General features: G+C 34.1%; 1 long non-coding RNA gene across 1 annotated transcript; it reads right to left on the reverse strand.

Moving 5' to 3' along the window:
* Positions 1-1,578: 1,578 nt before the first annotated feature.
* LOC306891265 lies at positions 1,579-7,643 on the reverse strand. The gene is made up of 5 exons (XR_013786336.1): positions 7,513-7,643; positions 6,712-6,812; positions 4,564-4,619; positions 3,274-3,412; positions 1,579-2,192 (listed from the first exon to the last, which is right to left on the reverse strand). It is a non-coding gene; the product is annotated as an uncharacterized lncRNA (long non-coding RNA).
* Between the last annotated feature and the right edge of the window lie 1,121 nt (positions 7,644-8,764).

An 8,764-nucleotide genomic window follows, 5' to 3' on the forward strand; every position in this document is an offset into this window, starting at 1 on the left:
AGGTTCGCTTTTGGTTACAAAACAATAACCTAAAAAGAACCTAACGGGAACGTTAAAAGCATTAAAGCATAACACTATATGACCTTTTATCATATTACAGCAGGGGACGCTCACACACAATGTTTGTTTGAGCACGTACCATTTTTCTGGAAAGCCTCCAACACTGAATTCAGGAAGAAACTGAATCATCAGGTAATGTGTACAATTGAATCACTTTCAAACAGTTACATGCACTATAAATAGGAAAGGACTTGAACAGACATCACTTCACAAAACACGTGCAAGCATAATGTTTATTGTTTTTACCAATAATTGAGAAAGTTACAGTGCTGATTCAAATTCCTTTAAATCAAGTTATTGTAACATGAGTGGAATAAAATGTAACAGTACATAGACTATATAGTATATAGTACCAAATACTGCCCTGTCTCTGTAATACACATTGGGGACCAAATAATAAACTGTTTAATATCCATTTGTATTATGTATACAGATCGTGATGAGATGGCATGAATTTCTGGACAGCAGAATAGTTGAATCGCTGTCACAGTTTGAAAACTCAAACCAAAACTGAGGTTTCTTTATCGTTTGAAAAGCTGCTTTAATTATGATGAGAGAAAGATATTTATAGAGAGTACATTTTTGTCTATTGATTATGGGAACATTGTTTATATGTATGCAGCCTCTTACCTATTAAGGCATATACTTACCATGCGGCATTACTTTTTGTGTGTGCTGCAGATTCACGCTCTCATCATTGTATATAATATGAATCTGTTTCATGTTCATCTTAAAATTTTAGGAGGAAAGTTCACATATATATATATATTTATTTATTAGAAAAATAAGAAGGTAATTTGCCCAGAAGTGTTTAATCTTTTAACTTTGTACACAAATAGTTATTGCACCATATCTAAGTCGTATTTACACTTAAAATTTCCAAAAGTGTCCTCAGAATTTGGTAAATGTGCTTTTTCATTCTATGCCCTATTGGCCACGTAATGATTTGCAAAGGGTATTTACATTTGTGTCCTTTCTATTGTCATGCACTTTTAAATGTATTACATTTTGTATCCTGTTTTAAAAGATTCCTTTAAAACAAAGTCTTAAGTGTTTATCTTGATTTACTTGTTATTAGTTTTTGGTAGGGAGTATTATTTGTCTTTGTTTTGTGTGAAACTTTGTTTGCCACTGTCTTGACCCAGAAGAAAGAGACTGTGAAGTCTCAATAGGATTTTGAATCCTGGTTAAAAAAATCTTTAAATCACTTTGTCTTCCTAAACTTGTCATTGAAAAATCTTTAACAAATGAAAGAATTTTATAAAAGTTTAAAAACTATAATACTGTAATAATAAACGTTAATATTTAAATAAAACAACACATATTTTTCAAATAATAGTAATAACAAGGGTTATTATTATACAAACCTATGATATCAATATATCATTATGATAGAGAACCCAGGAACTTTGCATTCTGCATGATGTTGCAGTGTCACAATGGTTAAATCAATGTCATGAATTGTGCAAACACTGTACATATGTCTAAATTTAAGAATCAGAAAAAACGCAACAGATTGTATTCGGTCTTTAATAAAGATTGTGATATGCTTTTTTTTGGAAGATTGCCCACCCTACAGCAGCTCGTAAACATAAAAGACAAAGACAAAAGACAAAAATTTACATTTACTCCTTTAAATAATAAATTCATATACTGTATGTATAATATGCACTTTGGGTGTGCAAGCTACATATAATAACATATGGATAGATTTCTGTATTAAATGTAATATTTTGTATACAATAACAAAAATGTATAGGGTTAAGATATACAGGGATTGCTTAAAACAATGGGTTCAAATTAAAAAATAACCCCATGAAGCTGATGTTCTAACATTAATCGGACATCCCAGTGATTCATATGAAAATGTCAACATTTTAGGCAGTTGCATTTGATTCCCAAAACATTATCATCATGGCTATTCACCAATACTCTTCTAAAATCTGAGGTGTCACTGAAGTTGAAAGGCTATACTGACAGAAGACACAGGTAGAGAATATATAGTCCATGGGTGTTGAGGGGATTGTTGACAGGTGTGGGGATTGCAGACACGAAACAGATTCGGGAGCGTAGAGGACCGTGGGTAATAGAGTCCTGGGGCAAACACTGGTAGAAACCGGGATACAGGGTGGCTGTGGAGAAGATGCTTACCACTTAGGGTGTGCTTGTCAGAATGGTAGAGATAAGTGCTAAAGGTCGGTCAGCATTTTTGGGCATTTAAAAGCATTTAAAAATGAATAAATATATAAATACTAATATAGTTATACGATAGGGCAAAAATTAGTGATTTTGCACATGCTAAATTACAATTTCGTTTTGGATGTTTCGTACTAAACTAAGAGCTTTATTCAAAGGTTCATATCAACTTAATAAACATTCACTATATCAACAAAAGTATTGAGATGCTTCTTTTTAATGAACAGTTTCATTTCTGTGACATTGCTGCTGCATATAATGATATTGTAAAGTATGTGCCTCTAATTTTTTAGCAATAGTTTGGAAGGGACTTTTCTATTCCCACATGACATTGATCCTATATAAAAGACAAGGTTCAACTCATCACTCCACATCAGTCACTTGTACACAAAGGTATAGCCATTTTGGACCAGAAAAGATGCTTCTAAAACTGTTACGAAAGAGATGGAAACAAAATTTTATACAAAGGCAGCTGTAGATTCCTGACTGTGTACAAGTCATTGGTGTTGGGTGACGAGTCTTTGGCTCAAAGTTGAATTAAAAGTCACACCAAATGTGCTTTATGCAGACCAGTCAAGTTGTTCTACACTGACTCAATGAACGATGTCTTTTTAAACTATGCATTTCTAGACCCATCCCAAACTGCTGCTTTAAAATTAGAAGTACACAGTTCCCTACAATATCATTATATGCTTTGAGATTTGTTGTCACGGAAATTACTAAAGCAGTCAAACCTGTTCACGAGAAGGGGGTGTCCAAATATGTAAACTATGTGTGTGTGCTTGCTTTCTGTGTCCTCGTAAACTTTATTGCCTAAAAAACATACAAAACTTTAATTAAAAAAAAAAGGTTTTCTGTGATGTTAGGTTTAGGGGTAGGGTTAAGGCTTAGAATATACAGTTTGTATGTCTTGCGTCTATATATAAAGAGTTCTTGTAAACCACAGATGCATGTGAATGTGTATATACCCGAAAATGAAACCAATAATTTCCAAAAATAAAAACATGTCATTCTTACCTCTCAAAATACCAGATGCTGCAACATGTTGTCATACACATTGAAAAGATTTATGTGCTGCGCTTCTCTTTCATCTAGCTTAGGGGACTCACATGAATTGCCATTTACTTGTTGAACAAAGAGATATGTATCCACCTTTCTGAAAAAAAGAAGGAAAAATAATAAAGATGTATAGAAGAATAACAAAAATGTTTCCCAGTCTTTTTACAGGTTCTCTCAGTACTGCACACTTAATCATTTTTGTATTGCCATTTTAACAATTCCAATCTGATTTGACACAATACTGTCATTTTTCTGATGTAAATTACTTAACTTATAAGCGGACTGGATATACAATATGTAAATGTCATTTCAAACTATTAATAAAATCTAGTTATTTATTTTACTAGGAAACATTAGAGAAAGCAGTTTCCCCAATAATGCATTTTATTTTAATCATTATTTTAATCATTTTTTGGCATATAATGAAACTGTGATACAAGGCATTTATTATATAAATGTACATAAAAAAACTTAAACTGAAAGAAAAAAAATTGACTACTGTATATAGAAGAGTAACATAGTCGCGCGCCAGGCCCGCGAGCCTGACTGCGGTCATATAAGCCGAGGTCTGGGCCCACCATGCACGCGCACAGCTGGATTCCATTCTGAGTAGACGGACCGCGTACTGTCAGCTATCCTGAGGTACTTTTTACTTAACCAGTCATTAAATTACTTTATGTAAAAGCCGACTACGAATGTGAATAGAAAGTCAATAAAATAATGTGAATAGAAAGTAAATCAAATACAGTATTTACTTGAAGAAAGTAGTTTAAATCTAGTTGGTATTTATGGACACAGTCAGAGGAATCCGTTATTTTTCAAGTTTTGAAGTGGTTACCAATGATGTACAATTATTATTTTAATCACCTTTCATCTTTTTCTGCCGTAAGGTTAATGACACACTGATACAAGGCATCATTATATAAATGTAAATTGATAAAAAAACGAAAATACACGTTAAACTCCTGTCAGAAGAGTCAAATTCTTAATGTTACTCGAATGCCGAGCCCATGAATCCTGACTGTGAGTTTAACTGAAGTCTGAGGCATGAACTCTGACTCATATACTGAGGTCAAATCGGCCAGTTTTAATATCCTTAATAAGCCCGCTTTATTTGACATTTAACATTAACACTATGTATGAAGTAAAAATAGTCAACTTGGATCGCGAGAAGCCGTTTTGTGTCAAAGTGTTGACTGACACGTTAACGTCATTTAAATATTTTTGTAGGTAAAAGGCTGGACTCACAGGCTTGGCTATGAGCGCGTGAGCTGCCTCCCTCAGACACGTTGACGCGAGTGCACCTAGAAAGAAAGACAGATTCAACTCGTTAAGATGTGTGTGTGCCCATAAAGAAACTATGAATTCGGTCGCCGGTTATTTTCTAGTAGCAATATGACTACATTATAATAATGCGCGAGCACGCAGTACTCATTTGCTTTCGCACAAGCATTCTCAAAAAATCAATACAAAGCATCCCTCAGTGGCCCTTCACTGGCACCTGGCGGCAGACTGAAGAACGGACGAGACAAGGGGGTGCCTGCCACACTTTTCGCCCACGACTCGTCTATATTTGACCAAATCCAAGTAATGACGACCTCGAGTCTAGAATGTTTTTTCGCAGGTTTCATAGCACGGTATATCATATTTACACGTTGCACGATTTACTGATAACTTTGTTATACTTAAAAAAAGACTTCTATGTATCACGCAGAACATTTAAGTTTAAACTGAAGAAACCAAACAGGCACTGTGTAAAATGAACGTGTTTTTTTATTGTTTTGTTTTTGTCCCCATATGAATATTTATCATTTTATAGACCTGTAAAATATTCAACACATTGGATTAAAAAAAATCCTTAATTGGGATCTTTAGACCACTTACAAAATGTAACCAACCCGGGTCCAGATTAACCTCCCGTTTCAGATTTTAAGACTAATTAAGTGTTTGGAGCAAAATATAAAAAAAACTAAACCGGAGCCTTTATTTAATGTATACTGTTAAAATTATTATTATCTTCTTTTCCAGCAACACTTGGTGTCAGAATGTTGTACTGTAAACGATAAATACAAATGTCAATGTGCATTTAATATCTGCCATGTTCATTATTTACACAGCATTTAGTCAAATGTCACTGTTGATACGGAATATACAGTAAATGCGATATGTCTGTTCAAACTCAGTCCTGTTTTCTCTTTTTTTCTGTCAACAGCAGCTAAACAAGACCCAAAGGCTCTTTTAAGAGCCCCTTACCAGAGCATCTTTGGCTTTGTAAGTATACATTTTGACTGTCAGATACCTCCTCTGTATTTGGGTTCAATGTTATAAAGCTTGTAAGTCATCGGTGATATAGACATCATTCTTTATATTTAAACATTCTACAGCTAATATTTGCCAGGTTAATCAGAACACAGCGTTTAGTCATTGATCAAAGATGAGATTGAATATAAATGCGATATGTCTGTTCAAACCCAGTCATGTTTTCTCTTTTTTTCTGTCAACAGCAGCTAAACAAGACCCAAAGGCTCTTTTAAGAGCCCCTTACCAGAGCATCTTTGGCTTTGTAAGTATACATTTTTGTATATTTAAACATTCTACATCAAAATTTGAAGTTTTTGATTGTGTATTATGCAGAAAACCCCTTCCTGTTCTCCTTCTGCATTTCACGCTACAGAAACTCAGTCACGTGATGTCATGTGCAACCATGATGTGATTCTGGATAACAATGCCAGCTTTTTACCTTGCCAATCATATACTGTGTCATATTGCGTTTAGCTTTTGCATATTCATAAAAATATGTCAATAATAATTTCGAATGCCTCTAAAGCTCACATCTCAATTTTAGATCCAATGTGCCTTAATTTAGAAAATTTTGATTAATTTCTTAATTTGATCACATATTAAATAAATAATTTACAACATTTGCCAAAGACTGTACTGTAGTCTTAACAACGGCAAGTTATATTTTATCTACTCTTATATTTTTTAGATTTTCACTGTCCTCTACTGTTGTCTCCACTCCACCGTTGTCTCCACTCCACCGTTGTCTCCCCTCCACTACTGTCTCCACAATTTTCGGACACTTTTTATTGAAAGTAAGTACTATGCTTCGGGTTCACTTAAATGCGCTCTAATCATTTTTATGATTCATGTGGTCATCTTGGTTACATTTGTGATGGGTTAACTGTCTGAAAAAGGCTATGTTCAAAGACTATGACACAAAAAGGTTGTTTTTAACCGTTTAGATTTTTGACACATTAGGAATGATATTTAATATTGAGCAAAAGACCCTAGAATCCCCTTTAGCTAACTTAACACAGAAAGACAAACTTACAATTTATGTTTCTCTTTATAAACATTTACTTTTGTTTATTTAGTTTATGTAAACGTACTCACCAGACAGTGTTATGTGTTCTGAGGACAATCACTGACCATCCCCAGTCAACAGCCAGAGTCTCCAAAGGCTGTCAGCCATAAAAGATGATCCAGACCACGAACTTGCAAAAAATACATACATTGTTATAAATATAAGACATAACATGTCTCTTAAGTTTATAATAAAATCTCAGTTGAGCAGAATAATGAACAAACAAATAAGTGAAAAAGGCTGTGATCGATTATACATCAAATTACAGCAAGCGAGTGAGGGTACAACACTATAAGAAATTATAACTATAACCCTTACGAAATCAACCATAGTTTTTTTGTGGTCAAAAGTGGAGCAACCATGGTTTTTTGGTGCATTGATTACTTTTTTTACAAAAAACATGGTTTTCAAAAGCATGGTTATGTGATCATTGTTTTACTACAGAACCTATAGTTTTTTGGTTTTAACTGTAGTAAAACCATGGTACATTTTCATAAGCGAACGATGTTTGAATAACGGAACTCTACGTTTATTATGAAGCAATAAATTGGAAAACCCGAAATCTTACATGATCACAGTTTACAAGTGGAGGGGGACTCCGATCTTAACAACGTGCTGGCAACATGAACATTGACGTGTTTTTCTTCTTAAAGATCCTGCACTTTCGGAATGTTTGTAACGTTACATTTATAAAACGGCTGAACTTTAATGTATTTTGAATGTTGATTTTTTTAGTTCAACATCGGCACATAGGCTAATAATAAATCCGACCACTAAAAACACTACAGCATTCACAGTAACGTACATTCAAGAACGTAGAAAATGCTTACCTGTCACCGATCAAATATCCGAAAACCACTCTGGAACCCAGGAGCAGTCACGCCAAGCATCAAAACACTGACTTGTGGGTGCGTTTGAGGTTTCTTCTTCGTTGTGTTTTTTGCGCATAACATCTTATGTGCATAGCGCCACCTACTGTACGTTGCTGCTATTGATGGACTAATCGCGACTTTATACCGCCACCCAGTGGAATAATTGTCATACACCAAGACCAAACTACTGTGTGTCCTGATATTGTCCATTCACAGTCTACAAACTTCCAAATGAAAAATCAACAATACCTTCTTCAGGCAACACCAGCAAGTGGAAACCCAATTCATTACTTTTTATGAAATACAATAGCCTAAATACAGACTGCAATCTGTCTCGTTAACCAACCAAAAGCATCTGTCTCTTTGGTGATTATTTTCTTTTTTTTTGTTAAACAAACATGTTCTTTTAAGTATTACCCTTTTATTCGCAGTATAATTTAAGAAATTTGGCACTAAATGACAAAAACTATGTGGACCCTCTTCAAATGATCAGGTTTGGCATTCTTTTTAAATGAATACAAATGAAATTAGAAAATAGGGATTCAAAATAGGGCACTAAAAATAGGGCACAGCAAGCAATAAAATAAGATAAAACTACCAACAAATCAAGACATTTCATTTTTTTGGTTATTTAATCTGCCTTTCTGCACGTGTTGTGATAATTCCAGTCTGTGTTTGTTAAATTACAACACAACTAACCCCCAGGAATGATTGTCACCATTGTTAAGCTGATTCTTGCTGTCTAATAAATTCAGTATTGTATAGCAGTTTTTGAAAACCATATATTCTGTTAGTTGTTCTGACACTATTTTAATCTCGTTAAGCTGTTTTGATTACACAGTGTTCATATCAATAACATAACACACTCAAAAGTAATTTGAAGCAACTTCACAGGGATGACATCACTATCATTTCCTGATTCCACTGGACATTAGTTCTCGTTTCCACAAAAACTATTTTAACACACATGGACAGCCGAAGAAACCCTTACATTAAAATACAAGAGTCAAAAAACAGCTAAATCTGAACACAATAATGATGGTTTGTTGAAATAAAAAAAAAATTCAACAGTAATTGCAGGAGCAAAATTGACATTGAATCGGTGTAATTAATATTGACAAATCAATAATGTTTTACATTGATTAACTGGTTGCTTGCTGTCAGGGAACACTTTGGTGTCACTGGTTCACAGAATGAAACAAAAACGACT

The sequence above is a fragment of the Barbatula barbatula genome, assembly GCF_947034865.1.
Source record: "Barbatula barbatula genome assembly, chromosome: 2".
NCBI lineage: Eukaryota > Metazoa > Chordata > Actinopteri > Cypriniformes > Nemacheilidae > Barbatula > Barbatula barbatula.